The 18859-nt window shown below is 49.0% G+C and overlaps 1 protein-coding gene across 2 annotated transcripts in view; it reads left to right on the forward strand.

Moving 5' to 3' along the window:
* The window catches only part of SESTD1 (SEC14 and spectrin domain containing 1), a 422952-nt gene that overhangs the window by 159920 nt on the left and 244173 nt on the right, over window positions 1-18859 (forward strand). The gene's annotated exons all lie outside the window — the stretch shown is intronic.

The following is an 18859-nucleotide window of genomic DNA, read 5'->3' on the forward strand; positions in this document are numbered from 1 at the left end:
TATTACTTTTTATTCCATTAGTCTATATTTCTTGTTTTAGGTTGGATTCAAAGGGAATTTAATTTCTGTGTTGCTACTGGGCCACATCTTTTCCATTTGTGAAAACCTGTATTGTTTAATCTGTGGTTTGACATATTCCTTCCCCACTTAATCCTAAACCCTTTTGTATTTCTGTTAAATTACAAGTGAGGGTCCTGAATGTTTCCTGCCATTTTTTAATGTCAGCTCCCCATGCAACCGACTGTGAAATGGTCAACAGCAGCATATATCACTATACACAAAACCTGTGATGATAATAAGGGCTAGTTCTAAAGCACCTAACTCTTAACCTTGTTATTGAAAGAGCTTTGTCCCTGCTGAAGTGTTTTTGTTAATAGAGGTATCACTGCACAGCAGTAATTTGTTCCACTTTTAAGGGCTATCTAAATATGTACTACCTTGAGTGTTGTCCTGAGGAGGGATGATATACCACCTCGGTAGTTTTGACTGTCCTTTATGGAGGACACAATCCCCCTGTCTTGCCCCAAAGGCTGCAGCAGGATCCTGTGGTAGGAACAACATAGGTTCTGCATCCTTTGCATGCCAAAGGACCATACGGAATTGAACTCTGTGTCCTTTATCTCCTTCAAAATGAAAAAGACCATGCATTACATTAGGGCATGTCTGTGGGCATACCACCAAATGCAGCAAAAGGAGCTCTCCTGTGCCATCGAATGAGTTCAGTGTGGAGTACATCAAGAGACAATAGAGTCTTCCTCTGTTTGCTGGTTAACGAAGGGGAGTGGACAGAGCTTCAAGTGAAGCCCACAGTCAGGACTTCAAGTGAAGCCCACAGTCAGGACACACACTGCACTTTGTGTTCCACGATCAACACCAGTCGAGTATGTCCCATCCGGGGTTCAACCTCGAGGTGAGCCTCGGCTCCAGGAGAAAAATCAGTCTCAAGAAAACCTTGCCTCTGATAGACATCTTGTCGCAAATTCATTAACTTAGAATATTTCTCCAGGCATCAGACTGAATCCAGAAAAAACTTTCCCCCCCAGCAGCACCTCTGCACGCCGAGGGGTGCTGTGTCGTCAGGTTCCGTCCTGACGTCATGCACGGAAGTGACATCAATGGAGCCATATAGGCCCCCCGTCCCGGCGTTCTGACATCAGTTTTCTTCTTTTCCGCGTCCCAACGCGGATCCGGAGAAACTGTTACCTCTGGCCTGTTTTTTGTTTTTCAGGCCTTCTCGATGCCTTTTGGTGTCCGGGAACAGTGTGTGATGCCTTCGGGCTTCAAAACGTGTGACTCCTGTTCGCGGCAGATGTCGGTGACGGATCCACACGCTTTCTGTATGTGGTGCTTGGGCGAGCACTACGACTCCGAGGAGTGTGACACCTGCCGCCGGCTGAAACCGAAGTCCTTGCGGAAACATCGCATGAAGTTGCTGACCAGCTGGATGTCCCGTTTGGAACCCTCATGCCGCCGGTCTCCTTCTCGTGCTGGGTGGTCGGTTCAGGACAGGTCGTGGAGTCGTTCCCGCGGACGTCGCTCTCCTGCCACAGGTAAGCACAAGAAGAAGAGGATGTCGCGGAGGTTGCCGACCTCGCGCAATGGTGGGGCTCGCTGCTCCCAGTCTCTGCCGGACACTGGTCCTCAGGAGTCAACCCCTCCTTACCCACCGTTTCCTGGCACTGGGCCGACTACAGCCCAGATGGAGGCCTATTCTCGGGCCTTGCTGTCCATCTTTGGGCCTCCCCCTCTCCCTGGCGTTTCTTCGGGCCCCACAGAGGGGGCAGGGGCTCAGATCGGGAATTCGCCGGTGGGTTCGCCCTCGGCAACTGTCGAGCACCCTGACTCTGATTCCGGAGTCGCTGCGACATTGTGGCATGGCCCGGTGGGGCATCCTCCTTTCACGTCCAAGCCTTCCATGTCGTCTTCGCACAGCCCTGTGCGGCTCTCTACGTCGACGCCAGCTGAGGCTGCTGAGCAGCTCTCGACTCGGAGTTGACTCCTTTCCTCTCCGCAGGTTCCCACCTCAGTGGAGGTTGCGTCGACGCCGGACGGATGAGGCTCCTTCGGGGGTTCTCGATGTCGAGTCAACGACGTCTCAACGCCAGTGCCCTCCCGAGCCGTTCCTCGGTTGATGGAGGATCTGGAGTCCGAACCTAAGGAGGCTCCTGTGGGTTCACCACCCCCAGGATTGTTTTGCCGTCACTCTGGCCAGGTTCCCATGTCCTGGCAGGGCCTTGGATGCCCTAGGGCTGTGCAGCCTCCGCTTTTGAGTGGCCGGCTTAGCCTCATGCCGTCCCCTACGGATGACCTATTGTCGCCACCTCGGATGGCCACGGTGGCTAGTGCGGCTTTTGTGGGGCGGTTCGCAGAGCTGCTGACATTTTACAAATGCAGCCCCCTCCGTCTCTCTGCCCTCTGATCCCTTGCTGGCTTTACTCCACCAGGGCACCGTAGAGGTGGAGCCCTTGTTGCCTTTTGGTGAGTCGTTATACAACACTCTTTTGGGGACTTGGGTGAGGCCCTCTTCGGGGGACCCGGTGGATCGTGCCATTGCGCATCGACATCACCCTGCTCCAGATGACCATGTCCGTTTGTCCCTCCATCCTCTGGCTCAAGGGCTGGTGATTCAGCAGCTTCCATCTTGTTGCCTTCTGCCCCTCTTCCGTTACTTCCTCCGACTTGGTAGGCTCGTTGGTTGGAGTCGTGTGGCCGCCATATATTTGCATCTACCAGTGTGGGCCTTAGATCCCTGAACATGTCTTGCATGTTTGCACGGGCCACTGCTGCTCTTTGGGACCCGATCGAGCGCCTCCTCCCCTCTCTCTCAGAGGGTCCTTGGTCTGACCTGGATCGGTTGATTCGCGACAGCCGGGAAATGGTGCACTTTTCTATCCGGTCGGCCATGGACACCACTGATTTGGTGGGTCACGCTATGACCCGGTCTGTTGCTCTGTGTCGCCATGCCTGGCTGCGCGATGCCTCTGTCCCTGCCAATGTCCAGGAACGTCTTAGGGATTTGCCCTTTGATGGGGTCACCCTGTTCGACAGACATGCAGACTTGGCGGTTCAACGTCTCATCTCTGAGTTTCCATGAGTTCTGTGGTTTTTAGTCCTTGTGTGGACTTGCATTTGCTTGCAGTCTTGACACTGCTTCGTTTCCATGGTTTCTAGTTCTTGTATGGACTTTGCATTTGGTTGCAGTCTTGTCTCTGCTTTGTTTGGTAAGTTCCGTCTCTGGGTTCATGACATTGCCCAGATGGACTGTGCGGCTTTTTACAGTTTTTGCCCTTCTTTTGCTACAGCTGACCAGCTGTTTTGTATTTCTTTTTGAGTCCTCTGCCTACAAGCTTGTCTCAAGAGGTGTCCCTTGTTTTGTAGGGATGTGCCATACCCTATGTGGGGTACTTGCTGGCTATTGTATAGCTCTGCCACGGGCAGTTTCAAAGGTTCCCGTGGGTTCTTCGGCACAGTGCTTCTTTTCTGTCTCTGTTGCGGGTCTCCTGATTCGCCCCGCTCTACCGTCTGGTGGACGTCCCCTCAGCTGAGCCTCACGGGTTTAGTGTGGCTCTCTCCTGGGGCTTCTGGGTTGTCCTCTGTGGGGTGGGCCGTGGCCCTCTCTTGCCTTCTGCTATGCCTGGCCCTCCATAGCGTGTTCTTACGGCTTAACTGTGTTTTTTCTGCCTGTCGGCACGTGCCCCTTGGAGGTGTGTTGTCTGATCCGTTCCAGAACGGTCTTCGTGTTATGTATCCACGCACGATGTGGACGCTGTCACAGGGTGCCGTTGGTGTTCCTTGCGCCTCTGTCTTGACTGTGTTCTGTTCGGGGCCAGCCCTGGTGTGGGGCAGTGTTTATGGCTGGCCAGTGGAGTTTTTGTCTATGGGCAGCGGAATGTCCGCCGGCTACGTCACTGTTGTGCGTTGCCCTCCCCAGGCAGGGACCTCGGTCTCTTGGCTGCTTGCCACGCTGAGGGTTAAAAGCTTCTGCTACTGGTCTCTGCTGCTTTCTGCCTCCCTGGGCTATAGTGGTCGGTGTTCCACTCCAGTTCTTCTCTGGTTGTGGGTTCTCCGTGCCACTGACCGTGATATGGCTTTCTTTTCTGTTGGACTTCTGTCTGTGTATTTTTCACTCTTCCTCATGAAGTGTGTGGTCGGTGCCCCGACTATCTTACGGGAGGCCAGGGCTCCTTCCCCGTTGACGGGATGCTGTCGCTTTTTCGGTGTCTTGACACTGTTGTAACCCACTTCACTCTGGTGCTGTTGGTGCCTCTTGTGGAGTCTCTTTTACCTAGGGCATGCTGTTCGAGTTCAATTTGTTTATATACACGCCTCTATATGTCTATATCTCTGTAAATCTATGTTCGAGGCATATGAGCTGCAGATTATACACTTTTGCATAGATCGCCATCTGGTGTTGGGTCCGGATGTTTGCACTTGTTTTTGTCCTGGAAAGTCTTTGGAAGTCACGAGGTATGTGATTCCTCCTTAGGATGATAGTGCGCATGGGCATCGGCTCCATCCTCATTGTTTTTTTCCACCATCGGGTTCGGATGTGTTTCTCGCGCTCCAGTCGGAACCGTTGCCGATTCCAGTTTCGACGTGCAATCCTTCCCCTTTTCGACGGTATTGTCTCGAACGCGACCCCTAATCGGTGCGCATCTCTACCAATCTTCCATTCCGGTCATCGAAGAAGGCCTTCGGGCCGACCCGAGCCTTGGCATCTGGCTCATGGAAAGGACGCCATTTAAGAAGTGTCCTCGATGTGGGTCGAAGTTTCCCCACACCGACCTGCATGAGGTTTGTAACCTCTGCCTCTCTCCCGAACACGAGGCCAGAGGCTGTCCCACTTGTGTCTCCTTCCACTCGAAGAAGACCATCCGGGATCGACTAGCTCGAAGGACCATGGCTCGCTCGTCGAGTTCGATCCCAGACGACATCTTCCACGAAGGCGTCTATGTGCCAGAGGAACGGGTCGAAGAAGAGCTCATCAGCGCCTCCGAAGCAGATGACTCAGACGTCGAAGAAGTGACTCCAGCTCAACGGGCCGTAAGTACAGACGTCGACCTGGACCCACTCCCTACAACAACAAAGGCTTCAGTCACACCTTCGCCTTCGGGCTCAGGTGCACACCCACACACTGCTTCCCATGCCCCGCCCTCGGGCCCGGCAAAGAAGCCTATTAAGCCTTCCGGCGACTCGGGCTCGAGTCTGCCTGCTACCGGTGCCCACACCCAATCATCGGCACCGAAAAAGAAGCCGCACCCATCCTCGGGGTCGACTGCTACTTCCACCCCGAAGCCTTCGGGACCGAAGACTCCAACTAGTGACTCCCCGGCACCGAAAAAACACTTGGAGCCGACGAAGAAGCCACTCCCCAAAAGTTCAGACTCACGCTCTTCGGAGCCGAAAAATACATCGACACCGAAAAATGCACAGAGACTGACAAATCGCATGGCTCCAAGCCCAAAACAGCTCCGCAGCCAGCGCCGAAAAATCCCTCGATGCCGACATCGTCGACACCGAACACCCAAACTTCCTTGGAAGAGCTTTTTCAACCAGACTTTAACTAAAGACCCTCTGACCGGTCAATTGACTCTCAGTTCCAGAAAGAGACCACTGAGCATGCCTGCACCAGCTCCACCACCTAAAAAGAGGGATATAGCCATATCACCTCTTAGGGTACCTTCTCCACCTCCACCACCACCTCCTCCACCTCCCCGACCTACGTCTCCTACGCCATCCCCTCCACCAGTAGATGACGACGACACATATGATGAAACAGGGGACGGTGACAACAACATACCACTAGATGACCCCAGTCCTCCAAGCTCCCCTGACCCCTGGGATGACTATAATACGCCTGATGTCCCTAATGTCCTACAAGAGGACATCTACCCCTCTAGGTCTTCCCCACCAGAAGAACCATGGGGTTTAATCAACTAATACACCGGGCTGCTCAGTACCACGGGGTCAACCTCCATACAGATCTAGTAGAAGATGATTTTTTAATGGACACTTTCGACACCACCCAAAGGTCCACATCCACTTTGCCCATGCTCAAAGGGGTGATTAAACATGCTACAGAAGTATTTAAAGACCCTGTCAGAACTAGAATCATCAATCCTAGAATTGAGAAGAAATACAAAGCTGCCCCTACAGACCTAGCTTATATCAGAGGCCCTGTTCCATTAGACAACATGGTCGTCTCAAATGCTAGGAAACGAGCTAATTCGCAGTCAACAGGTGATGCCGCTCCGCCTGTCAAAGAGTCTAAACTCCTGGACGCCTCTGGCAAAAGAACAGCATCCCAGGCAGCTAATATTTGGCGCATCGCAATACTCACGCCCTGTTAGCCAGATACAATAGGGCTCTCTACGATGAGAGTCCCTGCTCCAACACCTCCCCGACAAATACAAACATAAGGCCAACGACCTAATACAAGAGGGTAAACTTATCACAAACACCTCAATGCGGTGTGCTCTTGACGTAGCAGATACCGCATCCAGAGCAGTGAACACAAGTGTCCTTCGCAGGCACGCATGGCTACGCATTTCCGGGTTTAAACCTGAGGTGCAAGGCGCTATACTTAATCAACCATTCGACCAGCAACACCTCTTTGGCCCTAATGTTGATGCGTCCCTTGAGAAGATGAAAAAGGACACAGATACAGCCAAATCAATGGGAGCCTTGCTATCGCAAGCTCCCAGATGTTCTTTTCATCACTCATCCTACAGGGGCAACTCCAGGGGATACTTGTCTGAAACCCCATCCACCTCCTACAAGTCTCCCACCCAATCCACCTTCACCAGAGGTTACCACAGAGGAGGATACCGAGGTAACAATAACAAAGGCAGAGGCGAAACTAACAACACCCGCTCTGCCTCCACCCCTGCCCAATGAATTCCCTCCGCTTCCCTCAGACCATTCCACTCCTATCGGGGGAAGACTACAGCAGTTCCTTTCTGTCTGGACCAACATCACCACAGACAGGTGGGTGCGACAAATAGTTCAATCAGGTTACTGTCTCGAACTTACCTCTACCCCCCCAACATTCCACCCAAACAGCGTCCAATGTCAGCAGACCATTTGTCACTCCTCAAACAAGAGGTGATTTCCTTACTACAAAAAAGGGCAATAGAACTAGTTGCCCTGCACCAATAAAATAAAGGAGTTTACTCCCTGTATTTTCTCATACCAAAGAAGGATGGCTCTCTGAGACCTATTCTAGGCCTCAGGCCACTAAACAGGTACATACAATCAGACCACTTTCACATGGTCGCACTTCAGCAAGTTCTCCCTCTACTTTCACAGGGCGACTTCCTGGCCACCTTAGATCTCAAAAACGCCTATTTCCATATTCCCATACACGCTGCTCACAGAAAATATCTCAGGTTTGTAGTGGACGGGCAGCACTATCAATTCAAAGTACTCCCTTTCGGAGTCACAACAGCACCAAGGGTATTCACCAAGTGCCTAGCAGTAGTCGCAGCCCATCTAAGAAGACAACACATTCACGTCTTCCCATACCTCGACGACTGGCTCATAAAAGCCAACTCATACAACCAATGTGTTCATCACACTCACGCGACTATTCAATTACTCCACGACCTGGGGTTCACAGTAAACCACACCAAGTCTCATCTGCAACCCTCTCACACACAACAATACCTTGGCGCCACAATAAACGCCTCAAAAGCATTACCCTATCCCAGTCCACCAAGGATAGCAAGCATTCTCGCTTTCCTACCCAAATTTTAGCCGCACCACTCACTCCCAGCTCGAGTGTTCATGCAGCTCATAGGGATGATGGCCTCTTGCATTTTCATAGTGCCTCACGCAAGACTCCAGATGCGTCCCATACAAGAGTGCTTAGCACGACAATGGAACAAGGCTCAAGGTCAGCTAACAGATCTGGTTTTGGTAGACGGTCGCACTCACCGCTCTCTGCAGTGGTGGAACACCAAAAACCTTTCCAAAGGGCGACCGTTCCTAGAGCCAGTTCCTCAGATTGTCATGACAACGGACGCATCTCTCTCCGGATGGGGAGCTCAGCTATTACATCACGCCATACAAGGCAAGTGGACACCTCAACAAAAGTTATTCCACATCAATTACCGGCCATATTCCTAGCATTAAAAGCATTCCAAAAACAAATATCAGGCAAGGTTGTCTTAGTCCGCACGGACAACATGACAGCCATGTACTACATCCAAAAACAAGGCGGGACACACTCTCTGCAGCTCTCCCAGCTAGCACAAAATATATGGAGGTAGCCTATACCTCAGAATATATTTCTCTTAGCCCAACACGTCCCAGGAGTCCAAAACACCATAGCAGATCTGTTAAGTCATCAAACACAACAGATTCACGAGTGGGAACTCCGTCCACAAGTTCTTCAACCATACTTTCAGATATGGGGGAAACCTTTTCGCCCCCCACGAAAACGCCAAATGCCCAAGCTTTGCCGCCAGATACCCACACCCATTATTCAAAGGCAATGCGATATGGATGAACTGGTCAGGCAGATTTGCGTACGCTTTTCCGCCTCTCCCACTCATACCACTGGTGGTGCGCAAACTACAGCAACACTCACTGACTCTAATTCTAGTTGCTCCAACTTGGGCCAGACAACCGTGGTACACCACATTTTTGGAACTGTCAATAGTCCCGCACCAAAGATTACACCTCTCGCCACGCCTCTTAACCCAGAACCGTGGAGAGATCAGACACCCAGACCCAGCTCAGCTGAACCTTGCGATCTGGCTCCTGAAATCTTAGAATTCGGTTAGCTTAACCTTCCTCCTGACTATATGAACGTCATTAAGGAGGCTAGACGCCCTACCACTAGAGCCTGCTATGCAGCCAAGTGGAAACGATTTGTGATATATTGCCATAACAATACTATCAATCCTCTAGATGTGTCTATCCAACACATTATAACCTACCTTCTACACCTACAAAGGTGCAACTTAGCCTACACGTCTATTTGGCTACACCTTGCTGCTATAGCAGCATACCTACAAAATAGACAACATTTATCGCTATTTAGAGTGCCCGCCATCAAAGCCTTTATGGAAGGCCTCAAAAGGATAATTCCTCCCAGAGTTCCACCCTTTCCCGTGTGGAATTTAAATATCGTGCTCACACGACTAATGGGGCCTCCGTTTGAACCTCTACATAAATGTGAGCTACAATTCTTAACATGGAAAGTTGCTTTCCTAGTGGCCGTAACTTCTCTAAGAAGAGTTAGTGAACTACAAGCCCTAACTATTCAGGAACCATTCTTACAAATGCATCATAATAAGGTGGTTCTCCGCACTAATCCTAAATTCCTCCCTAAAGTCATTTCCCCCTTCCACCTTAATCAATCTGTGGAGTTGCCTGTTTTCTTCTCGCAACCACACACAGTCGCAGAAAGAGCTCTTCATACTTTAGATGTTAAAAGAGCATTACTTTATTACATTGAAAGAACGCAACCTTTTCGGAAAACCAAACAACTTTTCGTTTCGTTCTCATCACCACACAAAGGCAATCCCATATCTAAGTCCGGAATAGCCAGATGCATTGTTAAATGCATACAAATTTGCTACCACAAAGCAAAACGCACTTTAACTGTTTCTCCTAGAGTCCACTCTACAAGAAAAATAAGGGCTTCTATGACATTCTTAGGCAACATTCCATTAGATGATATCTGCAAAGCAGCTACATAGTCTACACCACATACGTTCACTAGACATTACTGTGTAGATGTGCAAACGAAACAACAAGCCAGTGTGGGCCAAGCTGTACTCAAAACCTTATTTCAGATTTCTGCAACAGATAAAGGGGGCCGCCGCTAGACATGGGACTGCTATACAATCTATGCAAAAGTGTGTAATGTGCAGCTCATATGCCTTGAACGGAATATGCTACTTACCAGTATGCATCTGTTCTTGGTATGTAGTGCTGCAGATCTACACACACCCACCCGCCTCCCCCACTTCCTTTATCTGTTCCAGTATTATCTTATTTTGATACTCTATACAGGGCATTTTCCTGTTTCTTACAAAGCTCCATCATTTCCCTGCTGGCGAAAAACAATCTGAGGATGGAGCCGATGCCCATGCACACTATCATCCTAAGGAGGAGTCACATACCTTGTGACTCCCAAAGACTTTCCAGGACAAAAACAAGTGCAAACATCCGGACCCAACACCAGATGGCGATCTATGCAAAAGTGTGTAGATCTGCAGCTCTACATGCCAAGAACAGATGCATACTGGTAAGTAGCATTATATATTTATATATATATATATATATATATCTCCACACACTCTGTCACTCCTCAGCATGCTTGCTGAGACGGACCACGATGTCGTGCTGCAATATTTTTATTGCCTTACTCGGTCTTGACGCATTTCGGCTCGGCGTGAGCCTTGATCACATGACACGGAAGTAAGTGATTTTTTTTCAGTTTTAAAGTGACAGTGCTCCGTGTAAAACATCACGTGGTAACCTACAGCAATGGACATAGCAGAAATACTTGAATAATTCGTATCTGTGCCGTTTCAAGCGGAATGTCCAGCATTGCATTGTTGAATTGGCATGAATAGACAGGTAAACTCATACAGAAGCAATTAATTATATTTCTGTTTAGTTGATTTCCCAACATTTAAATGATACCTTTTTATTGTCATTCATATTCTTTTAACTGCTAGTTCTGCGTCTCATGAAATTCTTAAAACCCTATCGTGGCTCAGTGCATAAAGATATGTGCAAATTCGCTGGGTGTTGCTGGTATGTGTGTGAGTTAAAAATAGTAATGCTCATTTAATAGTTAATAAAGTGCTGGTGCTAGTATCGATATGTATTTTTTGGTTTTTTGTGCAAAGCGTTAGGGTCATAGTCAATACAAAATCTACTTACAGCTGTAAAAATTCTGTTTGTTGCTTCCTCGCATTGAGCCTGGATGACTGTGCCTGCGATGCTCGTTATATATATATATATATATATATATATATATATATATATATATATATATATATCACATGCCTGGTATTCGGGGTCTTTACCCCATATCTATCTATCTATCTATCTATCTATCTATCTATCTATCTATCTATCTATCTATCTATCTATCTATCTATCTATCTATCTATCTATCTATCTATCTATCTATCTCGCCCTCGCCCTCGCCCTCGCCCTCTGTGTACCTTCCCGGTTTCTCCTTCACCATTGGTACCTTTGGGTACGGTTGACGGCTTGACTACCTGATGCCTCAGGCCTTGGGCTTTTACATAGGTGTGGTGTAGTTCTCATGGTACACACTATCTCCTTGTGTGTATCATGTCATCCACATGCATGTTTCTTCTGATAGCCAAGGTAATGTTGTTCCCTCACCTTCCTTTCTTGGCATCCTATGTGATGTACGCTTAGTTTGTCTGACGCAGACCTACTGTCTCGTCCTTCCTTTGGGACTGTGTCTATTACGGATCTGGTGTTGAATTGAACTTCTTTTTGCAGGAGTTTATAGACGTCCTTCCATCATGCTCTGACCTTGTTGGTTCCGTTTTTTTCTATCATTTTTTTCTTCCTAGACGACTGAAGTCTCATCTGTACTCTGCAGGATTGTGGTGCCTTTGCCTCCCCTTTATCATATCTCCCCGTGGAGCTTCATGGGTCTGGTGTCAGCTGTGCTAGCATTTGCTGTCCCCACCGTGTTTTGGTCAATATTATTGACGGCTTCCTTCTCTTTGGAACTTGGTGGGTTTTCAGTCGCAGACCCTTTAGGGTATAGCTTTGGTATCTATTCTAAGTTAAGGAATCTGCAGCTAGATGTCTCTATCAGATGAACGAGTTACTTACCTTCGGGAACAATGTATCTGGTAGAGACACAGTCTAGCCGCAGTTCCTTAACACCCACCCATCCTACCCGTTCTGCAACGGCCTTCCAGGTGGGGTTCTGCCCCCTGGCCTTGACCTTCTGAGCGGTACTCTGGCTCCCTTGCCTCTGGGGCAGGGTGTATTGCTCTGTTCTAGCTCATTGGCTCTCCACCCTTTCTTGTTTTGGGTGGATAGGTTACGGGCTTTCAGTGTTCTTGCATCCAGGTTTTCTGGCGTGGAGATCCCATGTTCCTTCCACCCTCCCTACGCCCTCTTCTTTCCCTTCTATTTCCTTGGGGCCCCCTTGTTCATACTGCAGTCACTGGGGCTGAGGTTCTGTCTGCCTATGTTCCTCTTCGTGGGTCATTGTGGGGAGCGTGGTGCGTGTGCTCTGTTGTTACTCACTTCTGATCGCTCGCCATGACACATGTTCTTCTGGTCTTGTTGTGCGTTCTAGTTACGCCCTGTGATTATAGCGGTACAAAAGGGGGTGGTGATGGACGGAGCATCAGAACCAATCAAACACTCACACCCAGTCAAGAGATCTGGGTTTAATCCATCACCGTTCCTTAGCCCACTCTGCCACCCCAGTTCAGACATGGCCATATGCAAATCAGTCTGACCCTGTGCCTCATGGGAACAGTCCAGCCCGAACTGCCAAGCCATGCCTTCCCTGGACCGGAAACAAGCTTCCTAGGACTGGTTTCTGGCATTTCAGCCGTCTTCAGCCAGGCTTGCTTGAATACACTGGCAAAGTGAGCAAGGGACACAACGTCTGAGCATACCCTGCCAACTTATGGCGAACAAAGTGGTACAAAAGGGGGTGGTGATGGACGGAGCATCAGAACCAATCAAACACTCGCACCCAGTCAAGAGATCTGGGTTTAATCCATCATCGTTCTTTAGCCCACTCTGCCACCCCAGTTCAGACATGGCCATATGCAAATCAGTCTGACCCTGTGCCTCATGGGAACAGTCCAGCCCGAACTGCCAAGCCATGCCTTCCCTGGACCGGAAACAAGCTTCCTAGGACCGGTATCTGGCATTTCAGCCGTCTTCAGCCAGGCTTGCTTGAATCCAGTGGCAAAGTGAGCAAGGGACTCAACGTCTGAGCATACCCTGCCAACTTATGGCGAACAAAGCGGTACAAAAGGGGGTAGTGATGGACGGAGCATCAGAACCAATCAAACACTCACACCCAGTCAAGAGATCTGGGTTTAATCCATCACCGTTCTTTAGCCCACTCTGCCACCCCAGTTCAGACATGGCCATATGCAAATCAGTCTGGCCCTGTGCCTCATGGGAACAGTCCAGCCCGAACTGCCTAGCCATGCCTTCCCTGGACCGGAAACAAGCTTCCTAGGACCGGTTTCTGGCATTTCAGCCGTCTTCAGCCAGGTGGCAGAGTGGGCTAAAGAACGGTGATGGATTAAACCCAGATCTCTTGACTGGTTGTGAGTGTTTGATTTGTTCTGATACTCCGTCCATCACCACCCCCTTTTGTACCGCTTTGTTCGCCATAAGTTGGCAGGGTATGCTCAGACGTGAGTCCCTTGCTCACTTTGCCACTGGATTCAAGCAAGCCTGGCTGAAGATGGCTGAAATGCCAGAAACCGGTCCTAGGAAGCTTGTTTCCGGTCCAGGGAAGGCATGGCTTGGCAGTTCGGGCTGGACTGTTCCCATGAGGCACAGGGTCAGACTGATTTGCATATGGCCATGTCTGAACTGGGTTGGCAGAGTGGGCTAAAGAACGGTGATAGATCAAACCCAGATCTGTTGACTGGTTGTGAGTGTTTGATTGGTTCTGATACTCCGTCCATCACCACCCCCTTTTATACCGCTTTGTTCGCCATAAGTTGGCAGGGTATGCTCAGACGTGAGTCCCTTGCTCACTTTGCCACTGGATTCAAGCAAGCCTGGCTGAAGACGGCTGAAATGCCAGAAACCGGTCCTAGGAAGCTTGTTTCCGGTCCAGGGAAGGCATGGCTTGGCAGTTCGGGCTGGACTGTTCCCATGAGGCACAGGGTCAGACTGATTTGCATATGGCCATGTCTGAACTGGGGTGGCAGAGTGGGCTAAAGAACGGTGATGGATCAAACCCAGATCTGGTGACTGGTTGTGAGTGTTTGATTGGTTCTGATACTCCGTCCATCACCACCCCCTTTTGTACCGCTTTGTTCGCCATAAGTTGGCAGGGTATGCTCAGGCGTGAGTCCCTTGCTCACTTTGCCACTGGATTCAAGCAAGCCTGGCTGAAGACGTCTGAAATGCCAGAAACCGGTCCTAGGAAGCTTGTTTCCGGTCCAGGGAAGGCATGGCTTGGCAGTTCGGGCTGGACTGTTCCCATGAGGCACAGGGTCAGACTGATTTGCATATGGCCATGTCTGAACTGGGGTGGCAGAGTGGGCTAAAGAACGGTGATGGATCAAACCTAGATCTGTTGACTGGTTGTGAGTGTTTGATTTTTTCTGATACTCTGTCCATCACCACCCCCTTTTGTACCGCTGTGGTTATAGACTGTCTTTCATATGCATCCCTTCTGTGGTTGCACTCTGTTCTTTGTGTGTCATGCCTTTCTTTTCCAATCCCATTGCGTTTTCGGAGGGGCGTGGCCCTTTGCCTGGCCGGGACTGTTTCTGGTAATGGTGGCTTTGTTTGCTCCCTTCCATTCCTTCAAGTATTGAGTACTCTTTCAACATGGTCCCTTCAAGTGTTGAGTCCCCCTTTTTCCCGTAGTGAGGTTTCCCATCATTCCATGGTCTCTTGTTCTTCTTGTTTCACAGATTTTTGTTCTTTTTTTTCACACATTGTTTCTATACTCTCACAGTTTTTGTAGTGGCTCCACGTTGTGGCACGGAAAAGTTTCCCACAAGAAAACTGATGTCAGCACGCCGGGGGGTGGGGGGGTGCCTATATGGCTCCATTAACGTCACCTCCGTGGACGACGTCAGGACGGAGCCGGGCGACGCCGCCCTCCTCGACGTGCAGAGGTACTGCTGTGGAAAAAGTTTTTTCCTGGTCCAGACTGACGCCTGGTGGAATATTCTAAGTTAAGGAATCTGCGGCTAGACTGTGTCTCTACCAGATACATTGTTACCAAAGGTAAGTTACTCGTTCTTTGAGTCCTGAGCTACTGAACAAAAGGCTCAGTGGTCAGCCACATACATTGTATCTGAGCCATCTCAGCCCTGGAGAAGTCTCAACACCTGCCTGTCAAGCCTTGGCACAGAGAGACCCCAGCTCGGCACTGAGATATGCCCACGCCAGTCTATGAATCAAAGGCTGCTGTTGCACTGGCTTTGACATTAGCCATAATGCTCATTGAGCCCACAAATTTAGAGAAACAGAGAGAGAGGGCAATCGGATATCAAGCAAAGGAAAATATGCACTGTCCCTGTCATGGGAAACATTCTGGAATGTTCCCCCTACGTGTCACAATCTGAGTTTACGCACCCCAAATAAAGAGAGGCTCACATTCAAGGGGGCTATGTTTGGGGAACTTAGAACCTTCATTATTTAAAAAAAAAAATAAGGCCCAGTTACAGTAGCTCTCCACCACCAACACAGTCACATGTGCAGTCACTCACCACCACAATCACTCCACACAGATTTGGACCTCATGGATCTTCTAGACTTGTAAGAGTAGCTTCTCACTTTGATCATGTAGACAAGCACTGTCATGACTACAGCAGAGATCTCCTGGAGGACCCATCTTTGGAGCCCTACTCTGTAAAGTCTTCCCCACCAGACAACACCATGGTATATGGGGCCATCATCCAAAGTACATGTGGTGGGGAAAAAAAGCGGACTCCTTGGTCAAAATGGTCAACAATCTGTCCAGTTTTAAATTATGCTCAAAAGCAGAACAAGTGCTCTGTGGAGAACTCTAGAGACACTGTAAAAAACACAAAGGGTTGCCACTCCAATAGTGGGGGAAAAAAATACAACGTAGCACCAGATGATCCCATATAAATTAGGTGTTCTGCACCGCTCGGCTATCATGTAGTTCATACACAAAGTAAGGAGGATTCTGGCCAGGGCATTTGGAATGCCCCTCCTCCTGATCAGGAAAGCCGGAGGATTACTGTCCAGAAAAAGAAGTAGCTGGTGGGGTGGCCACTCAGTGGTGTATGGCCAACTCAGTAGGCCTCTTATCGGAGTATGACAGGTACCACTAGGAAAAAACAGAGCTGCTCATCCAGCAGCTGCCAAAGGCATCCCCTCAAAGAGGCAAGGAGTTAATCAAGGGGAGGAAGAAAGTTAACAGCACTCCAACAGTAACAAAAGATGTGCTTTGATGTGGCTTACCATGCCTCCAGGGAGGTGAACACCAGCATACTGATACTGAGACATGACTTAGTCTCTTAGGCTTTTTCCTTGGATTGAAACAATACCGTCTTAGTGCCCCCTTTCATGGCGAAAATCTGTTTGGCCCTCAGATGGACTTGGATATACCCTAAACACTACTGAAGAACCCCAGTCAGGTTGAAACCAGTCTTGTGTTCCGTTTAGAGGGGATCTGGCATTTCAGGTTGGGCTGTTCCTATGGAAGCAGGTCAAAACGGATTTGCATAGAATTGGGTCTAATCTGAGGTGGCATGGTGGGCAAAAGAACGATAGGTTGGAATGCTACCCCAAGCAATTATCAGTGGTTAGAATTATTGCAAGCGTCCTCCCATCACCTTTTGTGTGTTTGATTTCCTTGGTAATTTCCCTGTCACAGCTATATGTAAGGTTGCATCATGGTCAAGAACATGCACTTTAGCAAAACAATAAAGCGTGACATTCATGCCAGCCAGGAAGCAGAGTGGGGATCAGGCTGGGCAAATTGTCTTTTAAACTTTGTTCCAAACATCTACTCACAGGGTGCAACTTGAGGGTGAAGGGCACAGGCTTTTCAGGTATGTGACTTACAGCAGTATGTGCTACAAACTGAAAACATTATTTACCTGTAGCACTCTGTTTTCAGCTTGTAGTACTTTAGATTCACATCCGCTCTTCCACCTTCAAGCCTATAGTGTGCTATTTGAGCTAGTACATGCATATCATATGAAAATTCATGCCACTATACATATGCTGTCATGCTTCACATCACTAGCTATACTTCCAGCCGTATGGAGATAATAAAATCTAAAATGGAGTCCTTATCCTGGTGCATTGGTATTACGAGTCACCTCAAAACTAAAACCTCCGTTTTAAACCAATAAAACTTGCTACAAACCAATTATTACACATAGGATACATTTTCCTCACATAGGTGGGTTCAAGGCAAACCTCTGTAGCTGACAGTGAGCAGATCTTGTATGAAGCTAGTAAAGCACAGCGGGTACCAAAACCCCTCTCCCTCTTCTTTCAAAGCATACACAGGTTATTTATTGACCCGATGGTTACTGATATGGTTTATCCAAAACACCTAAGGAGTTCTGCAATTTCTTGAGATCATTAACATGGGGTATATGGGAATTGTAGCAGTTGTACTTGTGGATGGTGCCCATTTCGGGGTTGTTGTGCCCCAGTCGCCTCTATCTGTATGTCCTGCTTGTATCCTGACTCTGGTGTTTGCAGTGCAGGGTGTAAAACTGTAATGTTTTTGCAGTTGTCCCACCACTTTAGCCCACATTAGAACTACTAGGTGCTAGTTCTCTACTGAAACAGTGCACTGAAGCCTGCTATCCAGCCTCCAGTGCCAGTGCTCTTTCCCTATAACAAGGTAACTGTTCTATTCTACCCCTATTGGTACACACTTTAGCACCCCTGTAAGTCCCTTGTAAGTGGCACCTCTGGTATCTAAGGCATGGGTACTAATGAGGGTCCCTAAGGGCTGCAGCATGTATTATGCCACCCTGAGGAACCCCCATACAAATTGCATGCAGGCTGCCTGTCATGGTGCAATCAATAAGTGAAAACTCAATATGGCACATTCACTGTGTGCTAGGCCAAAGTCACTGCATGTAATATTTGTAAGTCACCCTTACAAGCAGGCTTTGTAGCCCTAAGTCAGGGTGCATTATATTACATGTGAGGGCATATGTGAACAGCTATACCCCTGTGCTGTCTAGTTCAGTTACTGGATGGTACAAGTGAACAGGGAAGCCATCTTAAGTAGAAGTACTGGGCACTGGTCATTACGAGTTCTTTGGCTACAGGATGGCTTTACTGAAACCTTAGGTGTTTGGTATCAAACATTTTGTCTTAATAAATTGGTACTGTTGCCAGAACTAGATTTATTATTACATGCACCCAGATGGCATCTTAGAGGTGCCCTCTGAAATACCTACCAGCATCTAGTGTGCTGGCTGACTGGTATTGTCCAGCCTGCCACCACAGACAAGTTACTGACCCCCTGCAGGTGAGAGCCCACGCTCTCGGAGGTCAGAAAAAAGGTCCTTCTCCGGGTTAAAGGTGTTCACACCTCTTCCATCAGTATGGCTGGTGATTTCGCCTATCAAGGCCAGGGACTTCAAAGCCCCTGCCACCTTTGATATGCGACCCAGGCTTTTTCCAGACCTGGGAGATGCTACCCCCTACCCTGAAGCCCATTTGGCACCAGGACAGGCAGGAAATTAGCTATGCAGGTAGGCGTTCTGCACCACCAGGCTAATCACACAACTAATGTGGGCTCCCTGATGTGCTCCTCAAAATAAAGGTTCCACCATCTTGTTTTGGTGGAATTGGGAACTCTGGGACAGGGTTATGCCCACTCCCAACAGGGTGGTCATATAGGGGGTGTAGTGACCCTGGGGGTAAATAGCCCATTGGAACTCAGATCTGTCTGCCTGAAAAAGGAGGACAAAGAAGAACTGAAGACGTGAGAACTGTGGACCAGCATCAAATTTGGTGCAAAACCCTGCCTGACTCCTGCTCTTCCGACAGTCACCGACACCATCTCGTCGTGAAGGATAATCACCCCCCAGCCCTTTGAGGTCTGCCCAGCACTTCCTCGACCCAGAAAAATCTCAGTGGACAGTGTTGATTTTCTGAAGGAGTAGCCCAACCCCAT

The sequence above is a fragment of the Triturus cristatus genome, chromosome 3_1, assembly GCF_964204655.1.
Source record: "Triturus cristatus chromosome 3_1, aTriCri1.1, whole genome shotgun sequence".
Lineage (NCBI taxonomy): Eukaryota > Metazoa > Chordata > Amphibia > Caudata > Salamandridae > Triturus > Triturus cristatus.